Source organism: Sander lucioperca, chromosome 11, assembly GCF_008315115.2.
Source record: "Sander lucioperca isolate FBNREF2018 chromosome 11, SLUC_FBN_1.2, whole genome shotgun sequence".
Lineage (NCBI taxonomy): Eukaryota > Metazoa > Chordata > Actinopteri > Perciformes > Percidae > Sander > Sander lucioperca.
This window is the reverse complement of record NC_050183.1, coordinates 34,541,868-34,549,879: the sequence shown is the minus strand read 5'-3', so window position 1 is coordinate 34,549,879 and position 8,012 is coordinate 34,541,868.

Genomic DNA, 8,012 nt, shown 5'->3' with positions numbered 1-8,012 from the left:
CCACTTACACTTTATAGGCCAAATCCATTTCTTTGAGCATCTTGCCTTTTTCTTTCTGGCTATCCTAACGGAATTCAAAGCATTTGGAAAATCTGTCTATTCAGCGTTAGCGTCCCAGTGCTTTCTTCCCCAGAACCAACTGAGGTCAGATGAGATGGGTCTGATGAACTTTCCAATTTCTCCCATCCCTGCAATCTATAGCTTTCTCCCTTGAGCCATATGTTGTCCAGTGTAGTCAAGACTGCTTGTAATGGCCCTGCTAACAATGCACTCTTTGTGCTGGATAAGGAAAGGAAAAAGCCTGATGCCGAGGGCCAAGAGGCGGAAGAAACACTTTTAGTGCCTGCTTATATATCTTTTTTTCATTCCATTATACAAGTGGACTCTGCTGGAAATATTTGCCTTGACAGTAGTTTAGCATCGCTCCCCACTCCTCCGCCTTCCTTGAAATATTAAACTATTGAAATTGTCATAAGCACAGATGCCACGCTCTTTTGTACTGCAGAATCTGCAATGTCCTAAACTAAAATTTCTTAACAAACTTGTTTGCTAGCGTTTGCGCGAATGCTGAACAATGTATTGAATTCCTCTAAAGCAGCTCTCAAAGGTGCCTACACTCAGCAGAGTGTAAGTTATATGGAGGCATACGCTTCCCTCACACTGTATTTATCGCTTCTTATTACCAATAATAACATTGCTCCTCTGGGAGCTCAAGGGTAAGTATGCCCCCTAGCACTCCAGCCCTTTTAGAGACTCACTACACCGGACTGAATACAGTCCTTACACTTGCTTACAACATATCAGCTACGGAACATTCTCACGAGGATTACTGCAGCTGAGAAACACAACCGTCAGATTTATCTCCAGCAGAGATCACCAATTATTATAGAATATTACATTATATATAAAGATATTGAGATTGATGCCTCTGTATGTTTGATAGCAACATATTTAAATATGCATTAGAAAACCACAGAAAGCTTCTTTACAGTGACAAAACAGAAAATAATGAAAACAGCATTTGACTAGATAGGCTCATTACTACTCCTTGTTCCACCAATACCCAATGTCCACTGAAGCAATTATTCCTCAGAAGAATTTGTAACCCAGAGGGTACTTCTACACTTCTGGATCGATTGTGGTTCAAATTAGCTTAAATAATTTGGAGAAAAAAATAACTAGAACTTATTTTTATAAAAATGTATCCTCATATTTGTGTTTAGGAAAATAACCATGCAAATGAGATTAGACATTGCAGGTTGGAATTGCAAGCTGTAGATCTTTAGTGGATTTATTGTCACATCAAGCAGGAAGCTGCCAGCAATAAGAAGCTAACTGGACAGTACGTACCTACCACCAACCTGAGTCACTTATATCACCATAGAGCAGGGGTCTTCAACGTGTTTTGGGCCAAGGACCCCTTAACTGAAAGAGAGACAAAGTAGGGACTACATATAAACGGGGCCGGATGGATGAAAATGAATGGCAGTGAATCCTTAAGCTTAACTGTATGGCTGCCATGGCTACCTTATCTATAGTAAGCTCACCTTCAATGTGTAAATTAAAAGATTTTTTTCACAAATAGGCCAATTTATGTTTACAAATAAAATCTTAGGTTAATGTATATTTTCAGAGATGTTTAAGTGTTTGAAAAAAAGAAACTTTAATTTTTTTTATTTCTTTTTAAACATAATTTGGTGGCCCCCCTGCACTCTGAACTTTGGGGTCACAGACCCCCTGTTGAATCTATCTATCTTAGAGTGAATGAAAACTAGTTAGCAAGCTAGCAGATAAATCACAATAGTTATCTAAAAGTGATGGATAAACATTTGAAATAGTGAGTCAAAAGTTATTGATGAATGGTTGAAATTGTTAGCAAAAAAAGAAAATTTCCAAACAGTTAAAATAATAAGCTAAATGTAATGGATAGCTACCTAAGGGTAATGGATAAATGGTTGAAACTTGACTAAACCAAGCTTAACAATGACAAATTTAATTGTATGAAAAAAAATATTATAATTAATTAAGATCCACTTTAGAATCAATAAAAATTAACACATTTGAAACATGACATGTGGTGTTGATGAATGAGTTGATCTGATAAGGATGTGGGGGTACATCAGATAAAAAAGGTTGGGAATTAGTTTATTAAGTGTTACTGACTATAAAGATTGGGAAGGAGTGCTGAAACAGTAAGCTTTCCTGACATTTGAAAATGTCTCATGCTAACTATTAAAACATTGCACCCTAACCCTAACCCTTTCTTTTGAAAACATCTTGACAAGTGTATTTTCTCAGGGCCAATTTTAAAAGTAAAGGAAAAAAAAAAAAATCAAAATTCCGGATTAATTATTAGTTTTAAAATAAGATATTCTTCACATCTTGTTGATGTGGTAGAAGCCTAGTTGGTCTGGTTTGGTACTATGTAATTAGAGTGATGTTGGCATATATAAAGGCAGGGGAGATACAGAGGCCAGGCAAGTAAATGTCCAGGTCACTGTGTAAACACAGCTGATTGTCTGGGACACCCTTGTTATCTAAAAGTCGTTTCAATCATTAACACAGAAGGACACACGTTTCCTCTGGGAGTAGACGGACAGCTCCGGGGTTAAAAGGCACATGCTGAACTATCAATAACTTCCACTAATTGTATGCTTTGTAATTAGAAGCATAATCAATTAGGAAATCGTTTGTTCTGCCACTGGGACAAGATAACACTGGATAAAGTGTCTTAAATCTGCATACAATAAAATAAATAATAACACGGTAAAGCAGTCCATGCATGTGATTGCACAACATTATATGTCAGTAAAAAGCATTTGCATTTTTAGAAAGGAGGCTTAACGTTCCTGTGACAGAAAAGAACTTCATCGTTTGACCTCTACATTGTTGAAGTGAAACTGATGCGCTTAATCGTCAGCTGTCACTTCCTATCTTAATTAATCCTAATTGACTATTGATGCGACACAACTGTTAGGCTATATAATTAGTATTGCAATTTAGACCGGATAATCTAACAGGGCAGTCCAATTACTCCAGAGGAAATAGAAAGCTGTGAGGCAATAATTATGAAACAGTCACTGCACAATGAAAAAAAAAAAATAAATAGAAAAATCAAGAGGCTTTCTATTGAAAGAGAAATCCATGCATACATTAAACCATAAATGACAAAACACTACCTCTGCTAATCTCATCAGCCATTCAATGTATGAGAGGCAACTAATTGAATTGATTGCTGCTATCAATAGCAAACAAATCTGTTGAGTTGTCCATGCTCATATAATCTGACCTGATTCCTTCAGCTGTCACTATCTGTGAGAAAGCTGCCACGCCATGCTTTTCTAAATCTGTCAGGCTGGGGCATTTACATGTCTGTGTTTCCATCTTGATAGGGCAATTAATAAAATATATGTTAATAGGAGCTTAATTGTTTTACAACAGTGGTTTGACAAGGCTGAGGGAGAGGAGACTTGTCAGTGATATGAAGTGCGTGGCTACTCAGCAGCATCGCCCTCAGCCTAACATATGGTCTCCTTTCCAGGCTTTGACTGTACCACATAATAGGAGCCTGCTGTTTATTTTTGAAACATTAGTGATGTCACTACTCCTTTTGTCTCCTCAAGACAATAGCTCACAATAGCTGCTGTCTCTGCCTTGCAAGCAAGACAGGCGCACCCCCCCCCCTCCCCCTCCCCCTCCCCACCACCCCCCACCTCAAAAGATGACATTTGAATAATAACAACAAATCCATCACTAAAACCTACTACCTATCTCAATTACACACATAAGGATTGGACCAAATTCACAGCTATTTGTTTGAAATTATTAAGGACGAAGGTTTAAAGACGTTTTTGTTTATTCATTTTTGCAAAAACAACCGTTTTAAATTAATAAGAAATGGATTATATGATGAGGTGCATACAATCTGAAAATTATCTTAAATTATGATATTATTATTGGGGACTAAATGTTTTTCCTTGTAATGCTGTGTTTTTACAATGTTTTTTTTTTTAGGATGTTTTACTAAATGCATAAAGGATATTTAACACTCAACTGCTGTAACAACAGACAAATATAGATTATGCTGTGTGACATCACAGAACAATAAATTGGTTATTAGTTGTAACTGTTTGCCAGGCTGGTTTTACACATTTGCTTGGCAAGTATAATCCCTAAAAACAAACAGAACTACAATTACAGTTAGCAACTGCTTTTAAATGTGTACATACATTATGAATAAAAGCTGTGTTTTTAGTGCTTTGAAAATGACTCATTGACTATAGCTAATATTAATGCTTTCCTATTAGTGTTTATGTGGGCTACTTTTTGTGGCTGAGCTGTGTGTTTCAGTGCAGGGTGATGCCAAGTGATTCATACACAAATGACCTGAGGGAGGCAGCAGTGCAGCGAACAAATGTGAGCACAGCATCTCACACTCTGAATGTGCTTTAAAGGCCATTTACATAGTGAAATCTAATTACCCTAGCTCTATGAGAGAGTATTTGATCTCAATCTTAAACAGAGCAGAACATATTATTAAGGGGGGTGAAAAAAAGAGCTTCTTAGATGAAGGTGGCTTACCGAACAGAGGAATCAGCTTGTACACAATTCAGCACTCCCTTTTTTAATTGTTTTCCAACATAGATGAAAAGGGAAGAACACTGATTTATTTGTGTCCTGGGAGACAATGCGGGCTTTTGAGACATGGAAACCAAAAGAGGGAACTTGGGTGGACAATGGCGGGAGAACAACGTCTCTCTCATTCTGTTGTTTTTTTGCTTAAAAGCAAATCAAAAAGTTCTCAGTGTTGCTCTATTAACAACCTTATTTCTGAGCAACACGACTACCAACATAATTATAATTACAGCAGAGCCACATCGTCTTCACACAGGCCCCCATAGGTGACTAACGCCAATGATTGATCACATTACTAATAACTGACTTTTTTTCATACTTTTAAGGTCTTTTGACATGAGGGCAAATAAATAAATCTAAATTTAAATCACATATCTACACCTATTTCCTGTAGAATACTCAGCAAGTAAAGGTTGTGAATTACACAAATGCTTCTCATAATCATAATAATGTAATAACTATATAATTACTTTCAGTTACTTTTGAATGACTTTGACTCCAACCTAAATGGAAAAATATTAATTATAGGCAACATTTACTTCATTGGCATCCATTATTTCCATTATTGGAGTGCATTATTTTTACCTTTATCAAACCAAACAATCAGCATATTTGAAGAATTTGAGTATTATATTTTAAATGTACTGGAATGTTATTCTTGTTATGTTGTATATCACTGCTGTTATGTGAAAACCTTGTATGTCCAAAACCATTGTTTTTCTGGAAATGAAAAAGGGCTAATTTGAAGACATTTGATTGAGCTATTTACCTCAGACAAAGTCAGCTAAAATCGCCTCGGCACTGTGTAAATATTTGTAAAGACAGTCGTAAAGGGTGACCAATGACGAAATATGGATATACAAGGTGTCTGCCCGCCAGTGATGATATCATACATGTACAGTATGGTGCTATTCTGTCCAATCAAGCTAATTTGCCAATGAAAACAAAGCAGAGATCATCAACATATGCCATTTATGGGTAGCAGAAAATGCTATTGTTCCATGTTTGGCTTGTAGCACAATGCATAATAATGGTTAATACATGATGAATATCTTCTAATCAGTTCTGTCTGTGGGAAGCTGGCTGTACAGGCAACCCAGACTGTTGTGGAAATATCGAAATAACAGCGTGGACACAGTTAGGATGCTGTTCATGCAGCTCTTTATGTTAACATTTAGATAGTCAGTTCTTATTGTAGAGTATGGTACACTGAATGGGCCATTACAGTGTATTCATGTTAGTGAGCGCTCTGCATTTATTACCCCGTCCATTTAGGATGGCCCATGTGCTTCTAAACATGGTTCCAAATGTTTGGTGTGTATGCATGTTTGATTGCGTACACACACTTGCTTTATACCCCCTACCTTTGTTGTGTTAATACAATTCCAATGCCTCACCAATTTCAGACTCCATAATCTACAGGATGTTTTTTCCATTATTCAAGGATCGTCTAGTGCTTCTAACTTGCCTTCATTTTGTATTACAAAATTAGAGCTTTCTGAAAATTACTGCAAGAAAAGGCCTGTGCTCTTTCCATTCTTTGTTCTGGCTCTTGCAAAAATCATATATAATTGTAGTCACTCCATGAAGACTTTTTAGCTTTGACCTTTATTGCTCAGTAATACAGAAAATGATGGGGTAGCAGATTTCCAGCCTGAGCCTCTTCTCCTAGTCACCCACCTCTCAATATTTGGGGGGTAGATGCTGTCTGTGGGGCTATATTGATGCTATTAAACATATTTCTACCACTACTCCAAAAGTGGTATTAATAGAGTAGTTGAATTACCTTATTAGTATACTACTGTTACTCTGTTTTGGATATCATTTTAGCTTTAGAAACTGATGCACAATGGACAAAAGTAATACAACCTTATGTCTTTACTTTATTTCAGTAATGAATTCCCCCACCAAAGATATCCACCACATAATTCCCATACTAAATAGAAAAGAACACCAATATGACTATTAGATCGCTTCAGAGGATGCTTTTCAAAGATCTACCCAACAAAACTACACAAGAATGAAACCTTGCACTTTTTCTGCCTTTCTGTACTAGACAGCTTTTCCCAACACAAAACTGACTTTCTGTGGACCCAGCAGGGATCTACATTTGTAGGAGTCTATGGATTTGCTGTATAGAGAACTTGTTTGGTAGATGTTGGTTGTTAGAGAAGTGTATTGTGAAGCCAGCATGCCTCTAGATCTAGTGGCTTCACAAGGGAAACCAATGGGGATGATTTCACTGTATCATCCAGGGTGGTGGTAAGCTGCAGGAGAGTGCAGCCAGCCCTCCATTATTCCCTTAAAGCAACGTGAAGTTTGCTCCTTCCCAATAATCTGGGCTGGGATCTCAAAGTCACGATAGGGAGCATTGTTGTTCCCCTGACAGACCCAACATGTGGTTTGTTGCTCATTTCCGTAGCTGCCCATGGCTTCTTGTCGACTTTTTTCAACCAGCCAATGAATACATGTTCTAAGACTGCCAGAAGCCCTTTCTCACCAATAACAACATAAATAATACTGGTCACTTTTTAGACTTTTGCCTCACAGACAGACTTAAGTTAACATGTCAGTAGAAATGTACTAAAATGGTGTACAATGAAGGCAATTTTACAGAACCTATTAAAATATTTAATGTTGTCTACAAGAACGACAAGAAGTACATTCAAGCATGAAATTTCAGGAACCACTTTAAGACATTTAATCATATGGTCAGTGGTGGAATGTAACAAATTACATTTACTCAGGAACTGTACTCAAATACAACTTTTAGGTACTTTACGTTATACTTCTACTCCATTATATTTCTTTTACAGCTTTTGTTAGCTTTGTGTGTTAAGATTTTACATACAAATATTAACTACATTTCAACTTGAACAGTAACAATTGTTTGCTTAAGTAGTTAAAATTAGATCCACTTCCACCAACCACAATAGTAAAATGCTGCTTACATATTAAAGCATCAGTAGTAATGATATAATACAAGACGGTCTCACGGCAGTTTGTGAAATTGTCACATTTTGAATCTATTTATTCGTGTACACAGACACGGTCATCTTGTGTTTTTGTTTAGAACGGGGAAATAAAACGCCATACGCGGGATGCGATCCCCGGTCTCCGGGGTGAAAGTCCTATGTTGTTTTGACCCATTCACCACCCCGACCAACCTCCCTACTGTGATCACGAAATATGCTTCCCATTGAAATACATTAAATTAAAATTTGTGCTCACCACCACGAAAAAAACGACATAAACGTGTCCATGTACACGAATCAATAGATTAAATAATGTGACCATTTCACGAACTGCCATGAGACTGGGTTGTATAATAATGAAATATTGAATATTATAATACTCAAAGAGGCCATTTTTCTGTA